Genomic DNA, 21,933 nt, shown 5'->3' with positions numbered 1-21,933 from the left:
CTTGAAAACATTATGCTAAAGCAAGAAATCAGATACAAAGGTAATGTATTAAATGATTCTATTTAAGTAAAATGTCAGGCATAAGCAAGTCCATGGAGAGAGACAGTAGTGTTAGTGGCTGGCAGGGGTCGGGGGATCAGGAAATGGGGAGTGACTGCTAATGAAAATGGGGTTTCTTTGGGGGATAATGAAATGTTCTAAAATTAGATAGTGGTGATTGTGGCACAACTCTGTGAATATACTGGAAAACACTGAATTGTACAATTTTGAAAGGGTGAATTTCATGGCATGTGAATTATATCTCAATAATGCTGTTATAAAAAAAAACACATGCATGAAAGAGACTATGGGGAACATGGAAAGTGGAAACAGCTGACTTGCTAGAAGTGGTGAGATGGAAGGTAATTCTATTTTTTTTCCTGTTACTGTTGTTTTAAAGTTGTCTGGCAATGGCAAGCAAAAAGGAGGGAGAGAGAGTCCAGTAGAGAAGACAACCAGCTTGGGAGCCCAGGGCTCTGAGGCTGTCATGCCTCACACTGCTAGTCACTCTCACTTCGCTAGACTATGTACTCTTGAGTAAGACTTCACCTCCCCGGGCCTTGATTTCCTTTTCTTGGGAGTGGAATAATACCAACTTTGTTGGGCCGCTGTGTGGATCCCAAGAGGCCTTACATACACAGAGCACATATGTGGCAAATACCCACAGTGTTCATTATGTTTCATATTCATTTATTTATTCAAATAATTATGGAGCATCTGTTACATACAGGGATATAGATGAACTAAGATTGGACCTAGTTCTTAAATATCTTGGAGTTTAAGAGAAGGCAGACATAAATAACCAAAACAAGTTCATTGAGAAGGGTCAAAGCAAAGATATCCACAAACAGCTTGCTGGACAAGTTATCGGCAGAGACCAAATATATTTGGAAGCTTGTGTTGGGAGGGACTGGGGCCGGGTGAAGAGATGGCAATCCATAGAAGAATGACAATATCCATAATCGCAGATCACAAATTTATTCTGTAGCGTGTCTCAAGTGTACTGTCCCACGCTGCCCTCGGGGAATGTCAGCAAGGAAAGTATTACCACCGTACTTGATATATGTGAAGACCAAGTCTTAGAGAGGTCAAGAGAGTGTTCTGTTTTCATAAAGCCAGTTCATGGTACAGGACCTTCTCTGTTTGCCACCTCTTCTGAGCAATCCTGGCTAAATCCCACTAAAAAGGAACACCGGGAGGGGTGGAGTGAAGAAAATGAAGAGGAGTTCTCTCCAAGTCCGGGCTGGTCAGAGGTATTGAGTATGGAACCTGTGCCCCCAGGGGTCCATTGAGAAACACGCCAGATGGAGACCCAGGAACCAGTTCAGGCATGGGTCACCCTACAAAGATTTACAGCATTCCTTGGGGGAAATATTCAAGCTCTGTAGGTCATCAATGTCTGGTAAACACTTCTCCGCTGATCTCACTAAGTCATAAGCTGGGGGTGGGGAAGGAAAACATGGTATCATTTATAGAGCACCTTCTGTGTATAGGGCATTATACAAGGAGCTTCCCCAGTAGTAGGCTCTTGAGGCATTGCAGTGGCCTCTTTCTACACTGACCTTGAGGTAACACAGATGACCGAAGATGTCAAGTGCCCTGCCCAATACCACACAGAAAACCTGTATCAGAGAGGAGTGAGCCTCCTTTCCACTCACCAGAAGGATTCCAAATTTCTCCCTATGCAAAGAAGTCATAGTCATAAGGGCAGTGGGCAGAATCAACACAGTGCCTGTAAGAGCTCAGAAGCTTCACAGCATCAGGGACCCATGTCATTCACTTACACAACGTGAAAACAAAAAAAACTGATCAGTTTGCATTTTCAGGATGAAGGGGTGGGCCACTTGTTTTATTTTTTGTATCCCAAGGGCTTAGCGGTTATCTGGCAGAGAATAGGGGCCTCTATCGGTCCTCCTTCACAACAGCCTAACTGGCCCCTGGTTTTGATGCAACCGGACCTCAGTTGACAGCAAAACGCCTCCCTTTATCAAATGCAACTTCCTCAAAGGAGCAGGATGACAGATGAGAGAGCCCGGTCTTTCGGCACAGAGACCCAGGTGGGTCCCTCAGCGATGCTGCCAGGCTATCGATGGTTGGCCAGCTGGACCGACCATGGTCTCATTCATCAAAATCCATAACAAGTGCATTTGTTGGCTTCAGGGCCAGCCCCATCCTACTGACCCTGACGGTGAGTCTGTGATCACCATGGCTCCTCCCCGCTGCAACATCTGCAGAGTTTGCTCAAGTGGAGGCCCAAGGGCCAGGCTGTACCCAGCGCTCCCTAACTACCCTATTCAGGGAAAACAGAAGAGTCTCGAACCCACCCAGCGGGGGAGGTGTCCACTAGCGCTCTGCGGTGATTCACAATAACTTAGAGGATTGCAAATGAGGGCTGCAGAGCTCTCGGCCTGGCGAGACTCAATGACAAGGGGGACCCGGAGTCATCAAGGGATCCCCCCAACAAGTGTCCCAAAGGTATAAAAGAAAGAACACAGATTTGGGGAGCCTAAAGACCTGAGAGAAAGCCCAGTCCTCTCCTGCAAGATGTCTCACCTTCGGAAAGCATCCTGGCCTCTCAAAGCATCTAGAAGCATTTTTCACCAGCTAAACCCAGATGTCATGTGCGGCTGTTTTGAAGGCCAGACAGGCTAATCAGATGGATGGATTTGGCAGGTGACTGGGACTGTGAAAACCAGGTGAGAGAAGGATGCTTGAGGAGGGCTGATGGTTAAGAATGGAGATGATGCAAGAATGTGTGGTGAAAAAGAGAGACAGCTGGGGAAGGGAGGGAGAGGGAGAGGGAGACGAAAAGGAAATGAATCTTAGGGAAAACTGCATTTAGTAGGGGTAAAAGGAAAACAAGTCAGAGCTCAGACAGAGCAGTCAGAGCAGATAATAAGGAAGAGGACAAGAAGATCCACATTTTCCACTAGACATGTCAGCGAAACTGTCTACAGTTTGCCAACTGTTCGATCTTGGAAGAGCAACCATAACACTGGAGACTTATTATTACACCATCAATAAACGTCTCCTACAGATGTAGAGGCCAAAGGTAGCAAGTGGGTTTCTTCTCACCAGCCAATTCCAACTGATTGATCATGTTTATCTGAAGCACTGTATTTGAAAAACATTCCGAGGCCTCATCTGAGCATGGTGGTAAAGAGAGCTGTTTCAGCTAGCGAGGTCTGCGGTCGGCGTGCAGGAGGAAGAGCAGCCCGCGTGCCGTGTGTGGTGGGTATTGGGCTGTGCTGCCCAGATAAAGCCCTTTGGGATGAAGCACTCATTCCTCCAGGTGCAGGGACTGTTTCAGTTGGCTGCTGATAGCTCTTGGTGGAGTCCCTCTCTGGGAATGGCCCTTGGCCAAGAGAGCTGCCTCACCCAGGGGTAGCCCACAGGGGCTGCTGCGGAGGGCAGTGAGACTAACTCCCCCAGATTCAATGCGGTGTGACTGAAGGGCCATCCCAGCTCCAGCGCTCCCCGTGGGGTCAGTGGATGTCCGTGTCGTGATCTGTTGAAGTTCAACTCCCCCTTTGATCCACTCTTACTTCCCTTACAAGTGCTGATCCTGGTGGCAAGCCCATCTCTGCACGCACATCTCCCTGGAGTCTGGTCCCAAGAAGCCAGCCTAACACATCAAACATTTCCCATTCCTGCACAAGCTCTAGCCCTCTATGCCTAGCTAGGAGCTCGTCATCTGCATTTATTCCTCACCAAAGACCTGGCGTTAGTTAGTCAATGAGAACACATCCTCTATCAGCTTTCCCTTTTTCTCTTGTTTGCAAGGAAACTCAAAGGTGAGCTCTCCATTCTTTCTTTCCTTGCCTATGTAGACGTAGATTTGTGCTTGAAGCTTGGAGTCTGTCTAATCTAAAATGAGGGCTGGCTCCATTCTGCTCATGTTCAGTCACATTTCCTCCCAGCCTCTAACCCTAGCAGAGACAGCGTTTGTCCCTGATTCAATTCGTGGAGCTGTTGTAAACTGAAGGTGTCATCAAGAGGGAGAACAGTATACGCTAACAACTCTCACTGGCATGATGCTTTCAAGTTACGTGTGTGTTATTTTATAGACGCAGTAACTTTTTAGAGTTACCATTATATCTTTTGAATAAAACGTATAGAGAGAGTAAATGATTTCTCAACCAAATTGCAGAATCAAGACTAGAATCTGGGTTTCTTGGCTGCTAGTCATACAGATTCCGGCCACAGGCAGAAACCACTTAGCTGGCCTCTGCTTCTCTCTCGGGGTCAGTGTGTGTTTTCTAGAAAATACTGAAATACTGCAATTAGCTCAGGGCACTCCTTTCCATCTCCCCTTTCTACTCTGGCAAAATCCTGGGGACTTGATACTGTTCAAATCCTGAGCCAAGCACTGAAGAGCACTGTGGAATGTAGGGGATGATCTAACAATCCAGGGCCACAATCCCTAGTACAGCCGCAGCAAGGGGCCATCTTGTTCCTGTTTGGATCATTCCTTTGATGGAGAGCTCACTACGTCACAATGGACGTGATGTCCCCTCATCTGTCCAACTGGAACAATATTAAAAAGAGAAATTGGGTGGGGGGGTTGCTGTACATGGGTGGCTCAGTCAGCTAAGCGTCTGACTCTTGATTTCAGCTCAGGTCATGATCTCAGGGTCCAGGGATGGAGCCCCAAGTGAACTCTGCATGGAGTCTGCTTAAGATTCTCTCCTTCTCCCCCTGTCCCTCTCCCCCATCTGCTCAAATGTGCACACATGCTCTCTCTCTAAAAAGAGAGAGAGAGAGAAATTGGAAAATTTAAATGAGATCATGAATGTAAAGCACATAGTATAGTATCCAGCACGTGGTGTACTCAGTGAATGGAAAGAGGTTTTTTCTCTTTCCCTTAGACATAGAATAAGAGTAGAACAGAGCTGGCTTATAGACAAGAACTCTCAGCTCCAACCACATTACTCAGGAGTTGGTCCTTACACAGCCCTGAGATAGAGTTGGAGAGGTCTGGAGCACAGGCTGCGCTCCCAGCTACCTACGTTTGAGTATGGCTCTGCCATTTAGCTGTGTGACCTTGGGAAAGTCACTCTGTAACTCTGTGTCTCAATGTCCTCTTTCGCAAGGTGAGGAGAGACGAACATTACTTACATCAGGGGAGTTGTCATGTAAGTGCTCAAAATTCTGCCAGGCCCCCAGTAGATGTCCGTTGTCATTTTTGCCATCCTTCTCATCTTCCACACAAGGAAACTGAGGCCCGAAATTTGAGCCATTTCCACGAAGTCAAACAGCAAATGAGGAGCAGAGCCTGGACAGAAATCTGTTTGCCTGAGTCCCAAGTACGTGAACTTTCTTTCCTGTAACATTAGTTCTGCCATGCCTTTTGCTCTTTTTTAAGAAAAGGGGAAGAACAGGAAAAGCAGTCACAAAGAATTCTGCCAGAGAAGCTGGCATAACCTTCTCATTGGAGGAAGGAGTTTGTCCCTAAAGGCGCAGCTAAGTGAGTCTGGAAGTCCTGTTCCCAGGCAGGCAGGAGAGCACACTCCCTGCCTGTTGGAGGGACACGCCAGAGACCAGGGCTGAACACGCCACCTCCTGCTCCCAGTTCTACCACCACAGCAACACCTTCACTTTGGTGGTGGTGGCAAAGACAGGCACATTGCCAAGCACCACGTGGTTGGGTGGCCGGTGACAGGTGGGTGACTTTGAGGCCTTGTGAGGGATGAGGAAGCACTGAGAGCCCTTCTCGAAGGTGAAAACCATTTCAGCTCTGTGCAGCCGCAGCAGAGAGGCTGATAGCAGCCCAGTGTGGCAGAGCCAGGACACGGCTGGTATGGGACATTCTGGCTCTGCACAAAGGAAGGCTTGCGAGTAGGAGTGAAATTCAAAATATTTAAGAACTGATATGATACAGACAGTGACCCATCAGAATAGTCATGACGGCGAACGTCAGGCTCGGCAACAGAGAAGCCCCATGTGGGACCCAGAAGAGGATCAGCGGGTGGGGGCCCAGGTGCCAACAGAGAACTGTTCACCTATCTCCAAAGCAAGTCCCAGAGAGAAGTCCATGGGGCCCCCAGGGCTCTGCCGACAATGGTTTCCAAGCCACTGCTGTGGAGGAAAGAGTTAAGGACCTCAGGTCCAGCTCCCAGACCCAGTAGCACCTGCCTTTGGGGTGCACAGGTCCAGCCTCCAGAAGAGCAAAGCCACAAGCCCACCCAAAGACTTAAGCATGAAGGCTTTCACGGCTATGTCATCCTGTTGTCTTTCTGCTTGCTTTTCTCTTGGCCGCAGAGTGTTCACTTGTGTCTCCCAAAGCAGTTGACCTTGTTCGAGCATTTAGAAAAGGGCACCAGTGCACCTCACTGGATTCTGGGGACACAAAATGTAGCCGGGAGGTGTGTGGAGGGAGCCCTAGCCTGCTCCTGAGTCAACAGTTGGAATCCTGTCCTGCCTTGGCAGCCCCCAGAGCCATTCCAAGCCCCCTCTTCCCCAGCTCAAATCCTCCTCCCTGGTGCTTGCTAACCTTTCCCTTAAAAACACATGTCCCTGCTAGCCTTTGGACAGAGTCACAAGGGGTCAATTATCTTGCAGCAAGAAGGAGGAGGACCATTTCTTCGGCTTGCATAAGATGAGGCTGCACATGATGAAATAAATCATTGGCCTGTGAGGTCTTGTGGGAAGGTACTAGAAGGCAAGCCCTCCCTTGAGAGCAATGCACAAAGACCTTTCCCCTTACCCAGCCTCACCCACCAACGAATCTACAGGCATAGTTGCCAAGCCAAGAAATTCCCCTGGAAAGTGCCACTGCAACACTTCACCACTGTTCTCCATGGACCTCAAAAGGCTATGCCTACTGATGTTGACTTTGTCCCACTTGTGTCTTATACATGCAGTCTACTTTCCTGTTAGCTATTAGTGGCTCTTCATACTGTCTTTGACACATGACTATAGCCTTCCAGCCTTCACTAACTTTGTCCCTCCTGAATGGAAACTTCCTAAAGCCCCAGGTCCACAGGCACTGGATTTGAGTGACACAGCTTCAGGAATTACCGGAGGAGGCATGGGCATGGGCTCTGGCTCTGTGGTCCACCGAGACGTCTAGGGGAAGCCAGAACATCCAGGTGACATGAAACATGGCGGCCAAGCACCACGTTCTCGGGTCAGTAAGCCGGTCTCCCACCTCCAGTTGTGCCCCCACCAGCTGGATGACCCGCAAAAGTTACCCAAATGTTTCAAGCCTCTGTTTTCTCTAGTGGAAAATGGGTATTAGTATCTATCTTATAGTGTTATTTTAAGAAGTAAGCAAAATAAAATATACAAAGCACTTAGCTCTTTGCCTAGCACAAGGTCAGCAATCAGGAGAGTTGGTCATTATTAACACAGTTAATCTTTCCAATATTTATGGCTAGTTGCCATAGACTCTGTATCCTGCTAGGGGCCAAGGTTCCAGTTTCTGCCCTCAAGAACCTCACATTTCAGTGCGAGGAGACCACAGCCAACAATTAGGATGTACTACGAGAAATGCTTTACTAATAATGACTTCAAAGCACCATCACTAAAAGATGACAACCATTTTTTTTGCTAGTCATTGTGTGTTATACACTTTATATAAGACAAAAGCATAAGCTTTTTGGTCCAAATATCTGGGCTCACAACCCAGCATTATCACTCAGTACCTGAGTACTCTCCTCTCTGGCATGTTAACTTCTCTGAAATAGCTTATCTGGAAACACGGATGTAAAAATTAGAAAAAAGAAAGTATATCTAAGATGTTACCATAGTGCCCTGCGCACAGTAAGGTGTTCGATAAATGTCTTTTACTAAGGGTGATTAAGGGTGTTGGAAGAGCTACCGTTGGCTATTGTCCCAGTCCTGGAGGGTCTGTCTGGCTAGGTGTAAAGGTCAAGGAAGGACATCCACCCCGGATGTGTGGCAGCACTGTGATGTTCAGTGGCCCATCTGGTGTGGAGCCAGTTCTGAGCCAATGGCTGGAGCCACAGGGACCAGAGGCTGGCCACTCCAGTGGAGTTGCCAGCAAGAACTAGGCAGAATATTCCAAGTAGGGCAGGTCCACCAGGACGAAGAGAAATTGAGTGTGTTGGTGCAGTAAGAGCCCAAGCTAGGAGTCAAATGCCGGTCTGTTATCTTCTATAGAAGGCACGAGTACCCGCACCCGGGGCCCTCTGCCCCCCGCAGCCAGTGGCTTCTCTACCGACCACAAACACTGGCCACCCCCCTGCTGCACACTCAACCCCACACCAGGTACCCCCATGCTGCGTACTGTGGGAGTGAACAAGGACAACGCAGGTAGAACTGCGTACCTTACAGAACGTACTACCTCTGAAAAGGAGCCACGCAAATCAGAACACACCAGCCCCAGAACCGAGCCCGTGCACAAGGAACAAAACTGCACCGACTCAGACCTGTTTATGCGAACGAACATTCTAGCAGCACGGCTTGATAAGCCTGTTGCTAAGCCTGCCAAGCTTCCTGTCACAGAGCACTTCACTCCTAGCTCAGGAAAGATAATCACTCTGGGAACCAGGTTTCTTAGGAGACCTGGCAGAATGCTTTCAGTCTACAGCGAAACCTACCTTTCAGCAGAGCTTGTCCTCCTCTCATGTCAGACAAGGGGAAACCCAATCCATAAAGGAAAGGGTTTGCACACACACAGTACTGCCAGGTGTCGCTGGCTGTAAGTGACCCTCCGGGAAAGGAAGGAGCTCCGATCTCCCTCTCGGCTTGGAGCACCTCCTAAACAAAGACCCTAAAGTCTCCTGCTGGAACAACATGAGACACGGGACGCTCAGATTCCAGGCACACCCACAGGTATCATCTGTCAGTCTTGACACCAGCCCTGCCTGTGTCGGGGTCTGAGCAGGGAGATCAGACAAGCAGCGGGGTAGGGCAGGGGTGGGGGTAGCGCAGGAAGGGGGAGAAACAGCTTTGGAGAGACCACTACAAATAGTCAGAGTTTTTATCTGACACCAAAGAACAGGGCAAGGGAGAGCTGTGTGATCCAAGCCAGGATAAAAGAAAGGCTGGCTTCCCCCCTTGTAATATAAGAGTTTAATGATACTTATTAAAAGCACATTTCTGGGTCCTGTTGAAAAATTACACCCGTAAGTGTTTCTTTTTTTCGTATAAATTGCTTCCTAGAGATTAAGTGTGTGCGCGCGTGCGCGCATACACACACACACACACACACACACACACACTCCTTACAGACTGCACACCCCACACTCACACATATAAACCCTCTATAAATCCCACACATTCCATGTATCACACACGTGTCAGTACATCTTCATCAAGGATAGCCACAATTCACGACACACACACATATTGGAAAGCAGAAAACCCGGCCTGGTCCCCGAGGTTATTCACGCACCCTTTGAAATTGCCGACTTTGAGGAAGCCCAAGAGCTTCATGCTCAAGTTGTCATCCCCACAAACAAACAGCACAGCCTCTAATCCATACCATTCTCCACGTCTTGCCTGGGGCCAGGCAACTCTGCAAAAGCCGGAGCTACCAGGACCATCAAGTTTGGTGGGAAGCAACAGCATTCATTAGGGTTGCAGCGGAAGAAGGGGTTCCTGCCCTTCTGGCTCAGGGTGAATTCTTTCTGATATGCTGAGTACCAGCCACCTGGAGGAGGTGGCCCTGGGCCTCCGCCGGGGTCATAATTTTTTTTCTGGCTATCAACTTATGCAGAGCCTAGGGCTGCCTTCACGCTCAGTCAGAGAAGGCCCTGCTTTCTGGAAGAATCAGCTAGATACAACAAAGTACCCCTTAGCCAAAGAGTATCCTTCCACCAGCATGGGCTCCCTCCTGGTGCTGGGTTCCCCAGTGCTTTGCTCACCGCTAAGGGGTAGGGTTCAAAGGCTAAAATCATCAGGTAGAACAGTTTGCTGTTACCAGAAACAAATGCTTTAGAGTTAGGAAATCAGGGTTCAAGATCAGCTCTAACCCTTCCTCACTGTATGGCCTTGCCAATTTCCCCAAGCCATGGCTTTCTTCTTGGCAAAATGGCAAAAACAGCTTCTTTCCATCCTATGGAGTCTGGGGGAAGATCACAAAATGCCCTACAGACTGTAAACTCCAAAGTAGATGTTAGAGATTTTCATGATGAGACAGTAAGGAGGAAATGGAGGTGCTCATAAATCGGGCTGCGAGTGCCCGCAAGGCAAAGCCTGCGCTGTGTGTCTCTTGTTATGCTCAGTGCCTGGCCCAGAAAGCTGGCACCAAATATTCTGGGGGAAACATGGTTTGAAAGGACCAGTAAACCTGTGAGTTAAGTGGCTTTTGTTCAAGGTCACAGAAGAGCTGATGGTGGGACTGAAAGCAGGCTCCCCTCACCCCCTCGTCCCGGGCTCTCCGTTCTAGATGCACTGAACTCTTGGGCCTCTGGAAGGGTCAGTGATGTCAAACTAGCCACAGCGAGGGCAGGTTTTAATGAGCCCTATACAATTCCCCGGGAAGATCCACTACAGGCAGGCAATGCCCAGGAAGCCTTCACAAACTCGCTTGTTAAACATTCCAACTCAACAGTGCAAACAGAAACTACAGTGCAAATTATACCCAAATGCCTCAGACCAATGCATCTTATTTCCTGTCTTGAACTGCACACATCAGAAAAGTCACGAGATCGGGACAATGCGCCTGCGGAGATCTCGGTGGTGGAGATCGGCAGTATTTCTCATTTCCAGCTTACGTGCAGCTTTATCACTTACCTACTGACCAAGTGTCCAGGAGGTCACTAGCCCTCTCTGAGTCTCAGTTTTTCCATCTGCAAAACAAGAAGATGATCACAGTTAATCCCTTGAGACCACTGGACTAAAATGCATCAGAGCTTTTATACCTTGTATCAGTTACTAGCGGCTTATGATCCCACATACCTGGGAAATTGCTAGTGGTCAGGAGCTGGAAAGGAATTATAGCAAAAATGAAGTGTGATAATTAATAGTTATGTATCACACAGAGCGTCGATGATGTTCAACCCTCAGTACAGAAAATTCAGCCCTTCCTAATTTTGGCACTTATTTTGCTTTTTCATAAATGTAAAAATGTAAGACCACTGAAATGCCAGGAGAAATAGAGCAAACAAAAGGTCACCACCTCAACATACATGCTCTCGACATTTAGGGTATTTTTTTCAATTTTTCTCTTCTAATGCACAGAGTTCATCATCTTGCAGAGCAGCGACCACAAAGGTGCACTAAACTGAAAAGTCACACGCAGATCATCCCCCTTGGAATTCCCAGTATTACACCACGACTGTTATCCACATTATTAACTCTTTTTTTATTCTGACATCAGCTTTGTCAACTTCTCCAAGACTCCTGGGCCCTGGTCAGGGGTCTGGCAGGCACTGTGCATAGCAGAGCCCAGGGGAGCAAGAAGCCAGTGACAGCAGGGGCCCTGGGCTGGTCTTCCTGGAGTCTGGGTTCAGTTACCTCATCTACATAATAAGGAACCGGACTGGCCCATCTCAGAGATCACTTTTACCTTAAAAACACGAGGCTAGGGGCACCTGGGTGGCTCAGTGGTTTAAGCCTCTGCCTTCGGCTCAGGTCATGATCCCGGGGTCCTGGGATCAAGCCCCGCATCAGGCTCTCTGCTCAGCAGGGAGCCTGCTTCCCTTCCTCTCTCTCTGCCTGCCTCTCTGCCTGCTTGTGATCTCTCTCTGTCAAATAAATAAATAAAAATCTTTAAAAAAAAAAAAACACGAGGCTAAGGGAAATAAAAATTTAAAAAATTAAAATAAAAGAAAAACATATATTTGAGTCCCTATTATGTGACAATGGGTCCATACTGTTGAGCTGATAATACCTGAGATCTTCTAGGCAAGAAAACTACAACTCAGGAAGGTCCTGAGGTCCATCCAAGACCCAGTGCAATCATGTTGGCACCACTTGCTCAATTTTTGTTGTAGTGATATCTCCCCTCTACTATCATGTACTAATTTTTCCAAGTTGATACATATTTTTTGCCTACATTTATTTTAATGGATTTTTTCTTAAAAAGTTTCTGCTGCACTTTATTCCCCACCCCCCAAACCCAAGGCCCACTGAAAGGCAATCTTTCAACCCAGATGGATTCTCTAATAGCAAAAATGGTTGCTAACAGCTTAAAGGAATTTTTAGTCATGACCATTCTATATACAAATCTCTATGAAGTCATAGGTTTGAAGTGTTGTTTTTATGTTTTCTTTCTAATACTCACTAAAATAAATAACTTTTGAAGTTTAAAATGCTCGTTTCTGCACTTCCCAGCGATACCCCTACTTTTTCTTGGGAAGGCTGATTTCGGGGTCCCTCATCATGCTGCAGCCAGACCTTGGAACGTAAATCTGCCCTATCTCAAAGCTGAAACATCAAAAGCATCTAATGCTTACTGAAAGTCAAGAAAGTTGCCTGAGGTCACATAGCCCAGAACTGAAGGAACTGGAACCTGGGGGCCCCCATTTGCTCACTTCCAGTCCTGGACTCTGTGTTTTCAGTTTCCTCTCTGCCCCTCTGCATACCCCCTATTTGCAACTCTGTGTCATCAGGCCCCAATTAAGTTCTGTTTCCAAGTCAAGGCAGGGTCACCCTGTTTTGTTAGGTCGCCAGCTTTTCCATAAAGTGACTAGATTGTATCAATGCATATTTAAGTTCCCAAAAGGGCACTTGGGTAAGAAGCTACAGAATTTCTAAAACCAAGTTTAGAAAATGTAAAGTGAAAATGATTCTTTATTCAAAGATCCAAGATAGTAACCAAGGAAACAGAAAGGGCTGATAACATCATATCCAGGAATGCCATTGCAACTGCAAATGAGCATAAAACCCCAAGTAAGTCATGGGAAGTGGGAGAAAGCAGCGGAGCGACTGTACTGGGTACTGATCGAAGCTGGTGTTGGGTGTTGGGTATTAGGCGTCTTTCCAGAGTTCTAAGCTTCTGTTTCCTGTCATCTGGTTTAAAATTAATTGGCATGAATTTTTTATGACCAGAGAGCAAACAGACTCAAAGGCCTGCAGAAGAGGCTCAGACTTTCTGGAGAGTTCCTGTTTTTCATGAATACAAGCTACAAAGTTGTGCAGACACAGGAAAGCAATGATTTTACATTCCTGGGCCAACACCTCTTCCATGAAGTCTCCCACCAGCCCGTGTCAGGATGAGTCACCCTCACTTGGCTTCCCTTCCAGCAACACTTTAATTAAAGTCTCTGTTAGACAGCAGTTACTCTTTCCTCTTCTTCTAAAGTATCATTTTTCTGTTTACCCAAATTTACTAAATACAATAAAAACTCACCTACGACTAGCAATATGATTTTAGACAGGTTTCCTTCCAACCCTCGTTGCATACATGCCCCCAAGCACATCCACATACATCCACAACCAGACACTTAACGAAGTGGGATCCTATTATACACACTAATGTTTATCTTTTTTAAAGGGTCACATAAAGGCACAATTAATCCCTACTCATGAACATACAGGTGTTTTCATTTTTTCACTAGGGGAAATGCTCTAATATTTTTGTACATATATCTCCGTGTGGTTACTTGATTGTATACTTAGACTATATTGCTCAACAGTTTTTTTAAAAAGATTTTATTTACATATTTTAGAGAGAAAGAGAAAGAGAGAAACAGTGAGGAGGTGGAGGCTAAGGGGGAAAGGAGAGGGAGAGGAGGAGGGAAAGAATCCCAAGCGGACTCCATGTTGACTGCAGAGCCCCCACACGGGGCATGATCTCAGGACCCCGAAATCACGATCTGGGCTGAAATCGAGAGCCAGGTGCTTAACCAACTGAGCCACCCAGGCACTCTACTAGTTAACATTTTTTTAAAAAAGATTTTATTTTTAAGTCATCTCTACACCCAGCATGGGGCTCGAACTCATGACCTGGAGATCAAGAGTCACGTGCTCTACTGATTGGGCCAGCGAGGCTCCCCTTTATTGCTTGATATTTTTTAACAAAAGATTTTATTTATTTATTTTGAGAGAGAGAGAGTGAATGAGCAGGGGAGCAGGGGCAGGGCGGAGGGAGCGAGAGAATCCCAAAGAGATTCCACGCGAACGCAGAGCCCGAAGTGGGGATCCATCCCATGACCCTGAGATCGTGACTCAATTGCTTGACATTTTTAAGAAATTTGTAACTGCCCCCCACAAAAGATGGTATCACTTTCAATTTCCACTGGCAGCATAGACGCATGCCAATTCCTCATGATCTCATCAGTTTTAGGCATTAATGTGCTTTTTTATCTTTATCAGTGTGATATTTAAATGGAGCCTAGTTATTTTGGTCTGTGTTTTTGGGTATCAGTTGAACATCTGTTTCTATGCCTCTTGGCCATTTGCAATGCTTTAGGAAAGGCATGTTCACAGCCTCTTGCCCATCGCTTGGTTGGGTGTTAGCCTTTTTAGTGTTTGGTACATAGAACTTGCCATTGGCCTTCTGCCTTGACTTTAATTTTTAGCTTTCTTCCAGTGAGGTCCATCACAGTAAATGGCACTGCCAGGTACTGTTGCCCCACCAGAAATCTGGAGGCCTGTCCTGACAACTCCCTGCACGTTCTTCCCACCAGTCACCAAGTCCCACGTGTCCTATTTCCTAAGTAGACCTTACATCTGCTCTTGCTCACAATTCTCCCTCTCCAGCACCATGACCCTCACCGAGCCACCATCATCCCTCACCGGAACTTCCGCCGTACCCTCCTAATTGCTGTCCGTATCCTCTCCTCCAATTCTTTCACTGTCCAGAAACTAGAGGGACTTTTTAAAAATGCAAATCAAATCATCTCCACTGCCTAAAGCTCTTTGACAGCTTCCTATCCTGTTCAAGATCAAATCCAAAGTCCAGAGTGTGCACCTGTGCCCAAAAAGGCTGCTTCCGGGACCCAGTTTCTTTGCTACTTGGGTCCCTCTTGATACATTCATCTCCCCTTCCGTCTCTGTACTTAGTCACACTGGCTTCCTTGCAGTTCCTCAAATGGGTCATTCTTCTTCCCAATTCAAGGCCCTGGATGTGCTGTTCTGTCTGCCTGGAAAGTTGTCTGCTCCTCTCTCTTTGCTGGCTAACCCAAATTTATCCTTCAGGCTTCTCAGCATAAACACTATCTCCTCCGAAAAGCCCTAAACCCCCACACTAAGTGAGCCCCTCTCTCTATTTACTGGAGCTTTCCTTTGAGGCACGTGGTCCAAGCACTCTGTGGTTGGATAAAGGGTATTGAGCTTCCAGGCTCCACCTACGGGGAGAACTGAGTCCTGCTGGGTTTCCCACTGTATCAAGATGGACTCGAGGCCTGAGCGGGTCAGCACCTGCAAGGGAAGGGCACCAATGACCCACAAGGTGGGGCCGCTGACAGCACAGGGTAATGCCACCTTTCTGGCAGTCCCTGCTCACCAGGTTCCAGCCACTCTGCGGCTCAGAGATGCTTCCTGAGCTCTGAGTATTGCTTCTTCAGCCAGGGGAGCTGATTTCAACAACCTCTGTTGACCCAGGCAAAGCTGGCCAGGTTGCCGCCCACTGTCTGAGTGAGGAGGCGCTCTTCCCCTGAGGACCGTGCAGTTTCCAGCTTCATCATTGTTGGTGCTCAGATTCTTTTTTCCCCCGGACTTCTGCTGCTGATTAGGTCCTAAAAACATGTTCACTTTAGCTTTCTTCTGGGTATTTCAGAGTCGGGAGGTTTGCTCCTTTTTCTCTCTGTCGGTTAGATCTCATTTTGTGTGTGTGTGAGATTGCAAAAATGAAGCATTGCAGGTATGAAGCAATTTAGGATGAGAAAATTGTACTCTAGCCACAAGGTCCCGGCCCTAATGATCTAACAACCTCCCGCGGCTTGGTGGGCTCCAGAGTGACACCCTGATGCATTAACTGGCCTTTGCAAGGCCAACTGTGTCCTTATCCGGACGGCCTCCCCACAGCCACGTCCTCTGCAGGTGCCCCAGGGACACGCTACACCAAGCTGATCTCAGAACGAGGCAGCTTTCTGGGTTGTGCAAGAGATAATAACGGTTTTAAGATTTACCTAAAAGCATGGCAAGTCCAATAAGAATTCATGAGGTAGGAGACCATCATTTCTTTTCAATCATGCCCACAAGAGCAATGTGAGAGGGCTTTGTAATTTTTAATATCCAAGCAAGTCAGGTCTTCTTGAAACACCACTCTCCACCCTACCTCTGGAAGCGTCTCGCTCACCCTTTCGTTCAACAAGCAATGCCTGGCTGTCTACTCTGTGTGTCAGAGCCAGACTGGAGCTAGTGGCCAGAAAGATTTTCAGAGACAGCATGGGCCCGACCCGTGAGCGAAGCCCACTTCTGACTCAGACGGCTCATTGACACAGAGAAAGTCATTTAACGTCTCTGAGCTTCAGCTTCCTCATCTGCAAAGCAGAGACCCCATTCCCAATCTTGCGAGCATTCTAGGGAAGCGCATTTCTCAATCACCTCTCAGGGGCCTGCTGGTCAGTCTTGGTGAGCACCCACTGCTTTCATGATTTCTACCACTGAGGTTGGTCAGTTAGACACGACCCCAGCACTAAAAGGTATAAGCATTACCACTGGGGGCATCGGCAATCTCAGTGGGACTCAGCCAGGAAGGGTTCAGTTTTAGTGGGATGGGACTGGACGAGGCAGCCTTCAAACAAGACTCCAGAGCACAGTGTTTGCAAAACCAAAAGGTCCACAGCCAGGGGTGTGAAACGTAGATCTATTCTGAGAAGCACCTGTAGCAGGAAGAGAAGTGAAACCTCTGGGAGCACAGATGGATCCAGGGCTGGAGCTTAGAAGGCCTCATGGGCCAGGTTCTAACAGCAGGCTCGTCCATCACGGGTTTTTAAGCTGGACGATCCTAGGGCCGGATTTGTCCTTACGATCAAGCGCTCCGGCTGCTGTGAGGCTGGATGGAAGGGGTGAGGCTAGGAATGAGGCAGGAATGGGAAGACCCACGGAGTGGCAGCTGATCCAGGCCCAAGGGGAGGGTCCCTAACTTCATTCTTTGCCCAGGTCCCCAGAGCAGCCCAACTGTAGTGAGCCAGTTACGAGAGACTGTGGGCCTGGCTACTCTGGAAATGCCCTGGGAAGGCTACTTTCCGACAGCAATGGCAAACCATCCATCCCAAAACAACCTGTTCCCTTCTGACTCCGCTGGGACAGCACAGCCTTGCACACTGGCCTTCAGTCCCTGGGCCATCTCACAGCGCCAGGCCTACATGGTAACTGAGCTGCTTCTCTTTGCCAAATTCATTCAATTATTAATATTATTATAATATTACATTATTTTTCTGTGTGGACCTGTGCTCAGATATGAAGGTAGTATGAGATTGCAACAGACAAGGTCATGGGCCCAAGAGGATTACAGTCAAGGACACCGGCCTGCGCTGTAACCCAAAGCTGAATGCTGAGTGTTCAAGGGCAGGCCCAGTGACAGGGCTGTGTGGACAAGAGAGACGGAGCTGTGGATTCTCCTTGGAAGCATCAGAGAAGCTTCATGGAAGAGGCAGCACTTGCCTGGACCCTGGAGATGAAGAAGACAGTCGATGGACAAAGAGTAGAGAATAGGGCATCCGAGGCTGACGGAAGGCGGGGGTGCAGACAGCGGAGATGCCTTCTTTGGCTGCCCCGCAGGGGACAAGGAGCAGGTGCCAAGAGGCAAAGGCAGTAAAGGGGCTGAAGCCCTGCTGGAAGAGGCCTGATGTCACTTTCTACATTCTTCCTTAAGCTGCGGGAACCACAGCCACGTAAGAAGGAACAAAGCAGTGACCTTTATTAGGCACCACTGTGTGTCTGGCAGCGTGGGCTGTAGAACTATCCTGTAAGGTATGTATTATCACATCCCTGTCTCCCAACAGAAGAAACTGAGGCTCCAAGAGATCACTGGACCTGCTCTCAGGCTGCTGGGTGGGAAGAGAGCCCACGTACCTGCCCTGGAGCTCAAGGATCCTCCCTCTATGCAACACCAGCTCCCAAATGAGGAAGGCATCCGCTTCACGCGCTTCCATCAGCCAGAGAAACAGACTCCTTGTCACCGCCACCACCCGTGTCACGGACTACAAGTTTTATTCTCATAAAGGACAAAATGAGCCAGATGTGTCTCCGTGTAGCAGGATATTATAAGATTCCTGAGCATATATGTTTAATTAAAATCATCCGCTACCGATGACTGCCTATGGTCACCGCGTGCTTACAATACACGAGGTGCTTTTCCCTCCATGTTTGTAACAACTTTTACAACAACCCTATAAAGCAGGTTTTGCTTTTCCAGTTTATAGCTGAGGATGTGGAGGCTCAGAAAGGAAAAGTGATTCGCTCCAATTACACAGAGCAGCAGAGCAAGAAGCGGAAGCCTGCGTTTGGGTGCTTGGACCGACCTGCCATCCTCAAACGTAACATGTCAATAGCTCAACCCTCATCTCCCAAGGGTCCTCTTCCACTGGTCCCTATCTCAGTGAGTGACGCCACTTTCCACCAGCAGCAGCACAAGCTACAAACCTAGCCGACCCCCAGTACTCCTTCCCTTCATAGCACACCTACATTAACTCATCATGGACCCCTGCTGGTTCTAACCCTCCCCTTGGTCACCTTCTCACCACCTCTGCCACCTCTGCCTCTACTACCCTAGTCCAAGCCATAGTCAACTCTCACCTGAGCTGCTGCAGTAGACCCCCAACTGGTCTCCCCGTGTCCCCTGCTCACAGGAGATGTGAGCCCTCCCCGGCTCCCAGGCCGGACAGCCTGGCTCCTGCTGGCAGCTCCGCCTCCTCTCGCCAAATGTCCTGCCCCTTTCATTTCTCAAACACCCCACTGTCCGTCCCATTTCAGAGCATTTACACAGGCTGTTTCTTTTATCACTACTCCCAGCTTCACAGACCTATCTTTCAGATCTCAGCTCAAACACTTCCTCCAGGAAGCCTTCTCAGACCCCCAGTCCAGATCAGCAGGTATAGAGCAGGACAGTTGTGCCAGGGGTTAAAATGATGAAAGACCTTCACGCCAGTCACTGTGCAGTCCCCGCCCCCAAGCCCCCGCATGCATCCCACAAGACCTGAGCTCCTCCCCACAATCCACAAGGTAAGGCATATGTGGCAGATGGAATGCTCCCAGGCCCCCACCGGGCATGATGGCAGAGACCTGCTCTGACGAGCCTGCGCACGTGCACTCACTCGGATTGTTAAATATTTTGAATGTCACGTCTGCTCTTGATCCTGTATTTCTCACAGTTCATAGTTACGGACTTATCTGGGTGACTATTCGGAGTCATGAACTCTGGGAGGGCAGGGAGCACAAAAGTGAAGTTCACCATGTTGAGGTTCAGTACAGAAGACCTGAGTGACGGGTTGGATTAAATGAATGGAGGGGAGTTATTTCCTCTGCCTTTCTGGCCGCAGGGGCTCAGCTTTGCAAACAATTTTAGGCATCAAGCAATGAAGAAGCCAGGCCCATACAACCAAGCATCAACAGGGATCACAGCGACCAAGGAGGGGCTCCTTGTCCTGCCAGGATGAGGTCGTGGTCTCTGCTCCCTACAGACCCTTGGGAGGAGTAAGAAGGCAGAGTCGTTCTGGACTTGACTCTTTCCTGCTCGTGAGTCACTTTACCCATCTCATGGGGAGCTCTCAAACCCATTCCCTCGTCCTTAGCAATCAGGTAACACTTCAGTCCAAAAGACCACCTTTTCTCATGGTTGTTAGCACAAGACTTAGCAACTTCCCTACTTTACCTGTCACCCTCTTGGATTCTTCTTTTACAAAAAAACATGGTCTTAAAAGGTACCTCTGATCATGTCTTCCTTCTGTGGCGTCCCTCTGTCCTCAAGTACATTCAAACCCAGTTCCTGGTTTATAAGGTCCTCATCTCTGGGCCGTGTCTATCCTTGCAACATCACCATCTGCTTCTCTCCTGATTCTCTTCTATTTCCTCCATCAACACACACTTCTTCCTGCCTCAGGGCATTTGCACATGCTGCCCCAATTTCCAGAACCTCCCCAGCTCATTGCCATCTACATTCTAGGTTTTAGCCTACAAGGTATAAACTTTGAAAGGCCTAACCTGCCTAACCCTGGTTGACCAGTTTCTCCTATTATCCACTGTTCTTCTTTTGTTACATGTACTCAGCATGACTGAACTACTTGTTCGATGTCTGTCTTGAAAAGAGGCCCCATGTGGGCAGGGAGCCTGTCATCTTGTCCATTGCTATATCTGCCCTCACTGCTCAGCCCAGGGGTTCCTGACACAGAGGCTCAAGCAATATCTGATGAACGAATAATCAGTATGATGAGGCTGTAAGCTTGGACCTTTCTCCTCTGTCTCCAGGGTCAGAGCTGAAATGTAAATTCCAGTGGCCTCCATAGAGATTTCAGGAATTAGCCAACTAATGACCTCCCTTCTGATGGGTGGGAGGGGTCTGAAAATACAGCACTGCAGCTCCCTAAGGGACCAGACTGAACTCTTAAGAGAACCTGAACTGTTAAAAAAATAAATAAATGAAAAAGAAAAAAAAAAAAGACGAAAAGAAGAAAGGAAGGAAGAAGAAGAGAAGACAAGGTCTCAGGGAAAAAAAATGCTGGTCAGGAATGGTCAAGAAAAAAAAAACTGAAGATCCACCCTCATAAGGAAAGACAGCCCCCTGGTGAGCCAAGAACTGGGTTCTCCTGTTCCAGGAAATGGGCACAAGATATATTCCTGCACTTCCTTTGACCCGACAAACTGTGTGACCCTCGCTCAGAGACTTGCGTTTCTCTGTACCTCAGCTTCCTCCCCTACAAAAGACCCAGGAGCACCCAGGGCCTCCAGATCTGGATTCTCATGCAAAGACCTGCAGAGAAAAACTGAAGTGGAGAAGATGGAAGCCATGACATATGCAGGTCCAGAGATCAGACAGCCGGAGCACTCCCCAAGGCAGAAGGCCTCAGGGTCAGGGGCCGGGTGCCCAGGGAGCCCCCGTCCCCTCTCCTCCAGCCGGTTCCAGGCTACTGGCTCTTCTGACATCTTCAGCCTCCAGCAAACTGAGGTACATTTGTCTGACGTAACTGAATGTGAACCAGGCTGCCTGGGCCCCCAGGGAACGGCCTCAGAAGCTACCACAGGTGTAGACACATAGTGTGCTGGGTTAAGGGGCAGGAGGCAAGTCTGGGCCTGATACTCACGGAGCCCAGAGTCCCAGGTGTTCCAGTGGCCTGGAGATCATCTGGGGATGGGTCTTAGCTTTTTTTGTCTCTCAGACCGTCTGATAGTTTCTTGAACCTTATAGACCCTTTCCCAGAAAAATATTCCTAAATGCATTAAAAACAAAAAACAAAACAAAACAAAAAACAAAAAAACCACCCATACGATCACACTGGAAACCAATTGCATTAAAATGGTTATCAAAATGTTAAAATGATACACCCGTGATACAGTGATATTTTTATTTGTTTTTAAAGTCAGGACTTATAACAAATCTGGTGGCTGGTCTAATAACTCTCATAACCTTGAAGTAGTTGTGAATGTAAATGATATTTTGAGGTATCTCCAACAATGATAATGGGACAAAAAAAATACCCGATTTTGACCGGTAACAGAGTCCCCGAGATTCTGTCACTACTGCGGTTTACTGCCTATATTCACAATGGGGTAAAATGCTAACTTCTTCCACTCCCCGTGCTTACATACATAACCTCTGATTTCGGGCAGTGACCTGACTTACAGAGGAGGAAATTGGAGCCCCCAAGGGGCAGAGACTTGCACAGATACCCAGTGAGTGAGAACTGATATCAAACTCTAATATAGGCCACCAGCCATGCTCTGGCCATCCCCTGAGCCACCTCCCGAGTGCAGCATTCTCCAAACTCCTTACCCAGGATCATATTTCCCTTCTCTCAGCCTTGGTTTCCTCATCTATAAAATGGGAACAATCGCACCCACTTCTGCAGGCTACTGTGAGGACAGGATGGCCTTGTT

General features: G+C 48.1%; 1 protein-coding gene across 1 annotated transcript in view; it reads right to left on the bottom strand.

The window, feature by feature from the left end:
* Nucleotides 1-21,933, bottom strand: part of TENM4 (teneurin transmembrane protein 4) — a 715,043-nt gene that overhangs the window by 560,295 nt on the left and 132,815 nt on the right. Inside the window, exon 2 of the mRNA XM_032852968.1 lies at nucleotides 10,744-10,799. The gene's annotated coding sequence lies outside the window, so the exon portion shown is untranslated. The remainder of the gene's footprint in view (nucleotides 1-10,743; nucleotides 10,800-21,933) is intronic.

Source organism: Lontra canadensis, unplaced genomic scaffold, assembly GCF_010015895.1.
Source record: "Lontra canadensis isolate GAN:19392208 unplaced genomic scaffold, GSC_riverotter_1.0 scaffold7, whole genome shotgun sequence".
NCBI lineage: Eukaryota > Metazoa > Chordata > Mammalia > Carnivora > Mustelidae > Lontra > Lontra canadensis.
The sequence above is the reverse complement of the archived record's forward strand: the minus strand, read 5'-3'. Positions and strand labels throughout refer to the sequence as shown.